The sequence below is a fragment of the Agelaius tricolor genome, unplaced genomic scaffold (assembly GCF_023055355.1).
Source record: "Agelaius tricolor isolate 1412-34295 unplaced genomic scaffold, bAgeTri1.0.p SCAF_3, whole genome shotgun sequence".
Classification (NCBI taxonomy): domain Eukaryota; kingdom Metazoa; phylum Chordata; class Aves; order Passeriformes; family Icteridae; genus Agelaius; species Agelaius tricolor.
In genome coordinates this window covers 55,933,211-55,945,004 of record NW_027269263.1, presented here as the reverse complement: position 1 = coordinate 55,945,004, position 11,794 = coordinate 55,933,211, and positions in this window count along the sequence as shown.

Genomic DNA, 11,794 nt, shown 5'->3' with positions numbered 1-11,794 from the left:
AGGATAGCCTGGAGATGCTAATCCTCCTCCAGGTAACATAAGTGGCAGTTGCTGTTTTGGGCATGATGAAAATAATAATTAACATTACAAGGCTAGATAAAATTATAGTTCTGAAGATACTGCAACAAGGCCTAGTTTGAGGGTGGGAAGCATGGTGGAGACAGAGACCCAGGGCTCCCCTCTGGGCAAGCTGAGTGAGCGAGTGAAAACTAAATCCTATAAAGGAACTTGTGATTTTTGTTTACAAATTTTTGCACTTATTAATTTTAAAAGGAATAAATACTGGAAAAAGACATCTGTCATCACTTATGTAACCCATAAGCAGGCCTCAAAGACTATAATTAGAAAGGGAGAAAAAGGAAGAAAATTAGAATCTTACCATAACCAGTTTCAACTGGGAATATGTTAATATAAGGTGGTACCTGCTGAACAAAGTAGTTTACCATGAGAAAATAGAAATTTATAAGGCTGAGAAAAATGTCCAACTTGTCCTGTCCTATTGCAGCAAGTGAAGGATGTAATCACATACTATCTAAGTGTGATCTGAAATGCCTATAGAAAATTAATGAATTTTTGTTAAAGAGAAAAGGGGCATTCTGGTTTCAGATGGTGTGAATTTGTGTTTAAAATACACTAAAGCTGATAGTGTGCATGCTCCAGGATTGCATTCTTGGATTTTTACAGGCACTGACATACATGTGCTCCTCCTCCATTTTCTAAGCATTAGGTGTACTGAGGTGACACAAAGGAATTCTTCTGTATCCACTACAAGCAGAAAAAACATTAAGTGCCAGTAATGAGAGATTCATCACATTTCACCCAAGACAAATGGAGATCACTATCAATATAAAGCAAAGGGACAACAAGAGACCTACTATTCTGAAGAGATAGATGTCTGTCACTTCCCTAAAGATTTTTTGACAGAATGTGGGCCAGCCATGGGCTGTAGAGATGTTCACTCTGGTTACCTGTGGAAAACACAGGAAGATCCTGGAATCAGGCATCCTGAGTGCCAGGACAGGCAGATGTGTTCCAGACCATTCACCTGTGCACAGTAAACCTCCCCACACTGAGTGTTGCTCTGAAAATAAGGCCACCCTTAGGGAAACAGTGCTTCAGTTAAAGCCAAACAGCTGCAGGGTATATATTTGTAGATAGCTGTTAGCAGCTGGCCAGCTGTCTGCCTGCAAAGACTCCAATAATGTCTAGGTTATTGTATCAAGACTGAATAACTAATAAAAGGATTTGGTTATGTGCCACGTGGCTGTAAGAGCACATGCAAGAAAGCCAGCCATTGAATACAAACCATAAACAAGCTACCTGTCATAAAACAAACATCACACAAACAGCAATAACATGCCTGACTGAAAAGGAATGGGAATATACCCTCTTCATTGCACAGTGCCATATTCCTTCACCATAGTCTAAAAGGTTCTCATCTGAATTCTTATCATTTGTCACCGCAAGGCTGTGAGCACAAGATATTCCCTGTCTGTTACATCCCTGCCTAGTTCCTATGAGTCATTTATTTCCTAGTTGCCTGTTCTACATCCCTGATGCCTTAGCCCCAGCTCTGTGCATAGATTTCCTCCTTCTCCTGATAGATACTTTGGAGGTCACTGCAAGCAGCAGCAACAACAGAGAAGTCATTGGCTACACTAGTGTAGCAGGCAGAACTCTCCTGCCTTTGGCCAAGCGCTGTGGTCTCCATCATCACTGCGGAGTGGCTGAACACAGTAAGACCTGTTCCCCCACATGGGACAGCTCACGTGCCTGTGCTGTCCCCGTGTCTAGCAGGAACAGACTGAAGGCAGGAGAATGCCCTTGTGGAAGGTCTTTGGCTGAACATGCCAGCAAGTTACACCCACTCCAACCAAATGGCAGATGTTTTCTCTTTCTGAAGGGAAACAACTAGCTTCTCTATTTTCCTCTCTTTCTTTTCTCTAGGAGTAAACAAACTTTACAGCAGGCTTTTCTTCACTGTCACTCCACCAAGTGAGTGCCAAAGAAACACATTTCCCAGCAGTTCCTTGTGCTGAGGTTCCCAGTGAGTTCCAGCTCTCTCTGATAGAAATAAGTTATTGTGCCCTCAGTGGTATTTGGGGTTTCTTCCTAACTGGTGAAGGGCCAAGAGTATCTGCAACTTATCAAATAAAGTCCATCTCCCATGGCTAGTGACTAAGGATGGGAGGCAGGGAGGGCTGTGCACCACCAGCTTCAAAAGTGAACAGCTCATCCTTCTACCTACCCACAGAAAGTCTTTTAATCCAAGGAGGCTTTTTTGGGGGTTGGTATTATTCTGAATATATTTCAAACTTATTAATAGAGATCAAACATTTTTAAATTTTATCTTTCAACTTAGAGATAGATGTTTCTTAAAAAACTCAATTTGCTCCAGAAAAGCCTAGTATTGAAAGTAACTACTATTGGGGTGACTGCATACAATTTAACTTCATACTGTTCATCAGAAATGGTGGCTTCTCCTTTTTAAAATATCATTTCCCATAAGTCAGCATGCAGTTCTACTGGGATGCTTTTCATTCTTTTCTTTGAATAAAGTATAACTTGATCATTTTCTTATGTTACTGGAAAAGTATTTATAATGGTTTCATAACCATTTGACTTCTTTTACTGAACTTGATAATATTTGCTGTATCCCTTTTGCTAATATCTTGACTAAGATCTTTACATCTGAATTTAATAATCTGTCCTGGACTGTGCTTGCCTGTGACAGTAAATCCAAGGATAATTATTATCTTATGAGCTTGAATAGAAGCCATCCCATCAGCAATCTGCTGGTGCTCTGAGGGTGCTGAGTTTTACCGTGCTACATGGTGATATTCTGGCAGATAATATTCTGTCATAGATATCCCATTGTGTCTAATAACTGAAGTGACAGTAGATTTCATTTAAGAGTTTTTAAAGACTTTTACCTGAGAAGCTGTGAAGCAGAGGTGGCTGCACAAAAGCAGATGGTTTGAAGAAAAAGCCTAGGCTTCCATCTGATGCCCAGCAACACATATGGCTGCCTCAGTATTCCTGGTATCACTCAATGCAGAGCTTTGTGCCTGTGATGGTTATCTGCTTCACACAGAAGGAGAAATAAAGTTGTTACGTTCCTCAAATGTAGCCATTTGAGCTGAGAGAAGAGATATTGCTGGGCTTACCAAAAGGTTTGACAAAAGCATGGGCAGTGCTAGGTACAAGGAAGGGAAACATTTTGCAGAAAATGAAGTCAGGAAGATGAAAAAAATTGAAATTACAAGGGAGTCATCAAGATTCACATTGCTGGAAGATTATTGAAGCCAGGATGTGAACCAGTCCCAGCATCAGCAGCCACCCTCTCATGCAATGCATGTTCCTCAGGGACAATTTCAGGCCACCCTTGTGTGTGGATGTTAGTGTCCTGAAGATGTCAGAAGCTTCACTGGTCCATGTGGCACCCCTGGATAGGTGAGTTTTTCTGGGCACCCCTAGCTGTAATCCCCAGCAAAGGCAAGTTTGAAAAGTGTTTGGAGACCCCAGCTCTGATGTGAGCTCCTTAATCCAAGCTGTCTGCTCATCTCTGGCAAAGCCTCAGCTCAAAGCCTGGTAGGCAGCTGAGAGGCAGCTCTGGCACAGCACTCTGAGCTCCTCCCTTTTCTGTCTTACTCCTCTCTGCCAGGATTTGGATGTCCAGAACTGGATTTAGATGCTTACATGACACAATTTACATGGTGAGTTGTTGGGATGTGAAAGCTCTGCTAACGCTTGTTTTGGATGAAACACATGTAGTTGAAACGCAGATAAGTCAAAATCATTGTCACCAACTCTTCCAGAAACACACAAATACTCAGTATTTCCATACCCTAAGGATCTTTAATTACTTAGATATTAATGACTGAAACCAGAACTAACTATGGATAGGTTAACTAACGTGGGTAGCCCTGCTGGCTGACATTTGGGTAACTCTGGTGAGTAACACCATTCTCCACAGCCCGTGGGTGACGCAGGACAGCTGGAGGCGGAAATCCAGAGCCCTTCCTTCCCCGCTGTCTCACGGCCGGGACAAAGCCCCGGTGATGTTCCTGCCGGCCCAGCAGGTGTCACCACAGCACCAGGGTCCCTCTGTCCCTGCGCATGACGCAATGCCGGCGCTGGCCGGGCGTGCGGTGACGTCACACCCGCACCCGGTGACGTCACACCCGCGGCCGGTGACGTGTGGTGGTGTTCGCAGGGGTCCCAGGACGAGGGAAGATATGAGAATCTTGACTCCATGTTTCAGAAGGCTGATTTATTATTTTATGATATATTATATTAAAAGAAAATGATATACTAAAACTATACTAAAAGAATAGAAGAAAGGATTTCATCAGAAGGCTAGCAAGGAAAGGAATGGAATGATAATAAACTCTTGTGACTGACCAGAGTCCCAACACAGCTGGGCCTGTGATTGGTCATCAAGTAGAAACAACTCACATGGACCAATCAAAGATGCACCTGTTGCATTCCACAGCAGCAGATAATTATTGTTTTTCTTTCCCTCTGAGGCTTTTCAGCTTCTCAGGAGAAAAAAAATCCTGTCAAAAGGATTTTTCATAAAATATCTCCATGACAGTGACACAGCCATGGCGAGCAGGAAATGCCGCAGGTCGCTTTGTAGGAGCCCCTTGGCTTTGTGCCCTTTGGCCCGGCCACTGCTGCCGTCATTGTGGCACTGCAGCAGGGCAGGGGTGGCCGGGGAGGGTCGGGCACAAGGTACATGCCTGAAGGTACAGGGAAGGTCACACACTTACTGCCTCGGCACAAAACTGGGGGCAAGGGGCATGTCCCTGGGTGGGATGGTAGGTCAGAGAGGTTTGGTAAAAAACCTTGGCTACAGTGATGCCACAGAGGGTTTGTGGTGAGCTGAAAGGTCTGGGTTCATGGTAGGTCAGAGAGGTTTGGTAAAAAACCTTGGCTACAGTGATGTCATAGAGGGTTTGTGGTCAGCTGAAAGGTCTGGGTTCATGCCAGCCAGTGTACTCCTCACAGATATACCTCCAAAGGCTGGTCTGAATCCTCCTCCATGGGCTGAACTGGGACTTGTGCTCAATTTTCTAACATGTTTCACTGTCAAAAATTGCACAAATACTTCTCCAAGCAAGTGCAAGTACTTCTCCATCAAATGCAAGACCTTCCCTTGTCCCTGGCTACAGGACCTGTGATGGATTTGCTTATCTCAAACTCCACAGCGTTTCAACGTACATAATTTGGCTAAATGAGATTATCAGACAAACTCAAACTGAAACAGCTGGTTTCATCCTTAATCACTAGTAAAAATCCTTGTTTTTTGTACTCCTCCTTTCATGGAATTAAGGCTGGAAAACAGGGTAACGCCAAGTTCCTTTGAAATGACTGCAAACACAAACACTGCTACCATTGCATGTGCACCCACCAAAATCAGATCCTTTCTGGACCTTCAGTGTTCTTGGCTCCACACTTTTCAACCCTTAACTACATGGAACCCTAAAATATATTCATTCTTGTGGCACCTCTCTATGGACCATGCATCACCTAAATAATTATTTTTTTAAGAATGCATTGTATTGTCATGGGCCTCCATGACAATATTTTTTAATATATTTTATCTACCATGAGTTTCAGTGAGGTTCATTCATGGTACTCACCAGAGCATCACAGGCTAAATCTGGGATTTCAGATCAATCAGCTTTTGACATGCCTTCACTCTTAGCAGAAGGACACTGCTCTGAATATCTTGCTGTTTATCCAGGTGAAACAGACTTAACTCAGCCAACACTGTTCTTTCCTGAGCTGTTAACATGCCCCGTCAATTCATGTACTGAACAGTCAAGCCATGGTCTTCTGGGTTGCTCCCTTCATTGGTAACCTCCTGGGTGCAAACACTTAAGTCCTAAACTCCCAGCAACACCTTTTCAAATGTCCCTCTCCTCTACAATCATTGTGATGCTAATTACTTGAAACAGAGGCAAAACCAATGAAAAGTAAGAATCCAAGTGTGGTTGCCACCTCCAGTGCTCAGCCTGTCAAGACGACAGAATCACTAAACTCTTCTGGGCTTCACTTTTTCATCGAAGTCTTAGAAGCCCCATTCACAGGTGTTGGAGCCCAGGGGACCAGGTAGTCCTGTGCCAGCAGGTCACCCTTCCCCAGGGAAGCTCTGTAGCATTGATCCTCATTCATAAGGACCAGCTTCCCACCACACCTGCAGCCACTCCTCAGGGGCAGGCCCTGCAGTGCCTGCTACCCCAATACCAGCAAATTCTGTGCCTAAAACAAGCTCTTCTGTGTAGCATTTTGTAGTAACTGCCTTGGAGGGATTTTCAAAATGCAGTCTTCAAAGTCACTCATTCATCTGGGTTTGTTACACATCTCTAATATCAATAATTCCTCTATGGTGTGGTCTTGTCCTCTTCCTCTGGATATAGCAGGATCTTCTACACATTTATTTTATTTTCTTCTCTTGAATGGAATCCAGGAAAAGTCCAAAGCCAATCTGGAGTATTTTAAATCATCTGAGATCATAAAGGAAATACCATCCTAGGATCCTCCCATGTGTTCCTCATCTCTATGTGTTTATTCATGACAACCTACCACACCCTTTTAGGGTACTGTTGTACTTGGGAAAGACTGCAGCATCTATTCTTTCCAGAATTAGGTTACTCTCTATAAGAAGGAAAATCACACCATCTCAGCTAAAACATTTTGTTATTGGAGACACAAGGGGAAAATACTGGGAAAGAACATCACCTTCTCAGAGAAGAACAATTGCTCCCTGCTGGGATGAAACACAAGGCTCCTGCATGTCTGCCTCATTATGTGAAATTAGGAAGACTTCCAGTAGCTTCTGAAATGCATCAAAGAAATTCTGAATGTTGTTCATGAAATTATTATTGTGGGCTATGTCTGTTCAATTGCTGACAGTCAGATGAACAACTATAAAGAGATCCAGCTCAATGCCCTGCCTGTTTTCAGCCACACAGGTGCTGCAGGCAAGCTGGCCTACCTTGACCAACATACTTGGGGTTGGTGTTCTACATGTCCTGGAAAACATGATCTGGCCAACTGACATATTTTAACTTTAGAAATAGGAGATATTAAAGGTTTCTATCACACCTAAGTAGAGTAGCAGGTATCCAGCTGATATGTGAGGTAGCGTGACTCTGAGTCATGGTGCAGAGACTGATATTGCTACATTCCCTTTGTGCTTTGGGGTGAAGAACTGCAACCCAAAGTGTGGATCAAGGGAGAATAAAGCACTTCTTTCTTTGTGGAGAGTGTGAAGAGCAGGCTCTGACTGGCATTTTGCAGCAGTTCCACAATGACTGCCTTCCACAAATGACTGGGATACATCCCACCCAAACTGGCCTTAGTTACCACATCCTCCCCATGCTGAATGGCTCAGGCTTCAAGCTGTGAAATACTGAAGAGGCTTTGCAAAACTTTGCTGGAGATGTCTGGCTTTCCACTGCTAGCAGGAAAATATGCATTTTATAGATAATGCAATATTTGTGACGGTAACTCAGGGAATACTAAAATACATGGGATGTCTGGCAATACCAGCTGTTTAATCTGGGCTATATTTCCATGTTTGTCTTTAACCATGTTATAAATGATCAAATCGGTAGCCAAATTTATGAAAAATTTAACAAAGATTTATTGGATCGATAACAACAAAAATAGAATTTCGAAAAACCACCACAGCCAAGACAGCGTCAGCCCCACGTGCAGGCGCTGGGTGAACCAGGGTTCCACTGCCAAAGTGACAGCGTGTCCCCAGTGGTTCACCCCAGTGCTTCCAGCAGCCAGCTTATATACAGTTTATTCTGCCTGAGGCAAGGATGACCACACATTTCTTTGTGTCTCTTCACATGTAGAGCAGAATCCATACATGTGCAGGAACAGACAAAGACAAATCCAGAGATCCAGACGAATGCCTGAGTGTCCAGGCAGAGGCTGTATTGATATGTAGTAGGGTGATACCAGTTCCTGAACACTGGTATCCTGAATCATGCCCAGGTGCAGGTCTTGTGAGTTTCTGAGACATTCCATCAATCATGGTCCAGGAAGGTCTAGATGCTATCTCCCAGGTGCAGATGCCAGGGAAATCATCGATGATGGTGATGATGGCCCAGGACTGTCCCATTCATACGGTAACAGACCTGGTATTATCTTAATGCTGTCCGGGAACTGCTTACATGAAAATAGAACTCTGTTCCCAGCCACAGTGGTCAAAGACATAACTTTGGATCTACACAATATTTTATACACACATATATACCTATATAGCATGAATTATCTCCTACCATATATTACAACCACCTCTGGCTGACATAGAAAATGGACAGCCATCTATACAGACCAGACAGACACATGAGGAAACACTAATATCCACAGCATAATGCTGTCCTCATTTTGTGTGTAAGGGTTGACACTTCCCACGTGGAATTTGGTTTCTCAGCTTTCTTTCTAGGAAGCAAATATACAAAGTTCCAGGACTGAAAATGGCTTTTACTCATCATGGCTGTGCTGGCTGGCAAGGCTTTGACTTGTCTGTAAAGCCAGAAGCTCTATATTCCAATCTGAGGACAGGTGTTTATCCAGCAAAGCTGCCACTACGATGAGCTCCAGTGGATGCAGTGTTGTCACAGACGTGAACCCAGCATCCCAACAGGATTCCCAGCTCCCAGACAGGATCCCCAGCCTCCTCCTGAAACAGACCTGCCACAGGCTTCCTGTACAAGGGGTTCAGCATTTTGGAATGAAAATGGAATTAATGGAATGAATTGGAATGAAATCATGTTGTTCAGTCCCCAGAATCCCCTCAGATGTGGTGATCTGGACACTCTGCTAAGGCCACCTCTTAAAGTTTAAAGCTGTTGGAGAAGATTAAGGGTATGTTTGCAGAAAAGACAAGGCTGGGAAGGAGCTTTCTTTGTAGCAAATTTTGTATTCAACTGAACTCTGTGGAACAAATAGATCTCTTTAAATATCTTTTTAGTATTCCTGAGTATTATGACAGCTGATCAAGTAGCCTGTGGGGTGCCTGAACCTCTGGTAAGGAAAACATTTCTGTCTAAAGGATATGTTGCTTTAATATACAGAGAGAGGCAATGAGGTAATTAAAGGAGAAATAATTTTACATTACTCATTTAGGAGAACAAAAAATACAGAAATCCTCTGATAAAACTCTAGCTTTACATAACTCCTATGTAATGCAAATATATTTACCTCCTCACAGACTGAAGGTTGCCCCAACAAATGAATATACAGATGAGCAAATTTTTAAAGATTAAGATCAATAAATATCAGGATAGGAGGATAGCACAGCAACACAGTTCAGAGATCTTGTCTAAAGAAACCTCATAATGTATCAGCAAATTAGACTCATTATTTTCTGTGTCAGAAACTTTCAGAGACTGAGGAATTCTTGTCCATACCTTATACTAAACAGCACTTAATATAGTGCTATCAGACTAGAGGCCTTGTTGGTATTGGGAACTCCTTTTCTTTATTTTTCTATTTCTGACCTCTTTCATTTCCTCTGTCATGTCCCAACACCACGAGATGATGCAATATTGCATCACCACCTAATACTGAGACCTCCCTCTGTCAGCAGCCATAAAAACTTGTGGGTTTCTCCACCCCTTAAGAATAACCAGTGATCTTAAAGATCTGTTTACACACACTCTGCTACCACAATGACAGCATCTCTCCTTGACAAACTCATACATGTGTGAACAGACAAAAAAAAAAAGACATTCAAGCTAGTAAGAGGTATTATGTGAGTTTTACATCTCAGCTGAAGTGTGTATGCATGTGGTACAGAGGAAACAGCTTGCACTCCCACCCCTGTGCTTTAAATACCTATTCTGAAGTATAACAGCCTAAATCAGTAAAATAGGAAACAAAGTCTTCAGCAGATGTATCTCAGAAGGCTTCTGAACACCTGCTGTTTCCTGTTTGCAAGCTTAAGGTGTTTGAAGTGAGGGATTTTGTGCAAAATCTCAATCACCAGGAGCACCAATCTATTAGGAGGAAAGGAAAGAGTGGGGATTTCTTGGAGGAGATGGGAAAGAGATAGGAAAGACTCTTTGTCTTTTCCTTGTTAGAGATTTTCTGGCTCTGCTCTGCCTACAGAGGTTCAAAGCAAACATTTCTGGATCAGGCCACAAGGCTTCTTTCATGCCCAGGAGATCTTAAAGGATTCCCCGGACCAAGCTTCTAGCTGAAGCCAAGCTCACATAGGAGACATCTCAGAGAGGACTTCACTGCCTACAGAGGGATGCAGAAAGAGCCCAGCCTTAATGTGCTCTTCTGGATCCCCCTATTTCCCCAAAGCATTCTCCTGCTTCCCCAAGCAATGACCCAGAGCCGGCATCAGTAGAGCTGCCTTTCCCATGACATAAAGCTGTGAATGGAGGACAGATCTGCAGGCAACACTTATCTGTCACTTACATCCCTTTCACAAGCAGCTACCATACCTAGAACATGATGCAAAAGCCAAACTCAAATTCAGTTCACTCCTCCTCTGCTTGTTGGCAAGTTATAGCAAGAAGAAAAGCTTATTTTGGATACCAAAGTTACCATGTGATCGCGCATATGGAAAAATCAATGACAATGATGTTAATACAACTGATCACATATTTACATGATCAGTTTTCACAGCAGAGCTGTAAAATGAAGGGATTCTGTCAATTTATTTTAAATCTTCCCCTGAATACATCAGAAAGAGTTTACAACACAATTAGAAAATTCCAGCTTTTAAATTCCCCAAGAAAGGAGAAGGCTACCTATCATTCCATCAGGATAGACAATGTATATACATACATTGGGGTTCTTCCATTTTCTTTACATAGAGAAGCAGTTACAAAACTGAACATAGCTATTGCTGTATTTAGGCAAGTAGGCTTTGACTTTGTTGTACAAGACCTACAAAGCTTCTGCATTTAATTTTTTTCTCTGCTGACAATATTGAAAATAAAAACCAACTCAAAGTATTAGATACTATTTCCTAAATTGCAATGAACCCAGTTTGTCAATGATAACAGAATATTACATCCAACATATGTCAGTATATAAAGTTGTTGCTGAGCATTTAATGTGGCTGTTATTCTTTATCGCTCTTTCTCACTAAATGGCATAAAAACTGATGTTTGACTGTGCAGAAGATACAAAAGATACCATCTTACATTTTTTCAACCTCCAAAACTCCCATTTAAAATCATGACAGCAATTTCTTGTCATATTTTTATTACAGCTGGTAGATAAAGGAAATAATTGCATTTTGACTGCACCCCACAAGATTATATTAGCAAAATGATTGCATCTTTGCATGACTAATTTTGATTAAATCAGCTTCATTTAAATATCAAATTGCGTTCTTCACCTTTCTTCATTAAGCTATGGCATTCCTGACTGCTTTAAAGTTCTGGTTTTGATATAGTCAAATATGCATTTCAATTTATTGTGCAGGCTGTTCTTGACTAAAAAAAAACCAACAAACCAAATGATAATTTATGGGAAAGGTTTTAAGTCACATTTAGAAATTAACAGGGATAAAATAATGTTAAAATGTGTATTTCTAAAGAATATACAATCTGCAAGAAGAGCATCCTCACCTACAGAAAAGTTTGTATTACTTCATTTGCCAGAAAAAGCAATAAAGAAAATAAGCTGTATATAATTGAGCTGAAGATAAACTGCAAAAATGTAATATTTATTAACATACTAAATCCTGAAGAGAGCAAGTTTTTCAGTTTACCAACCTTTCTCAAATATAATAGGTACAATA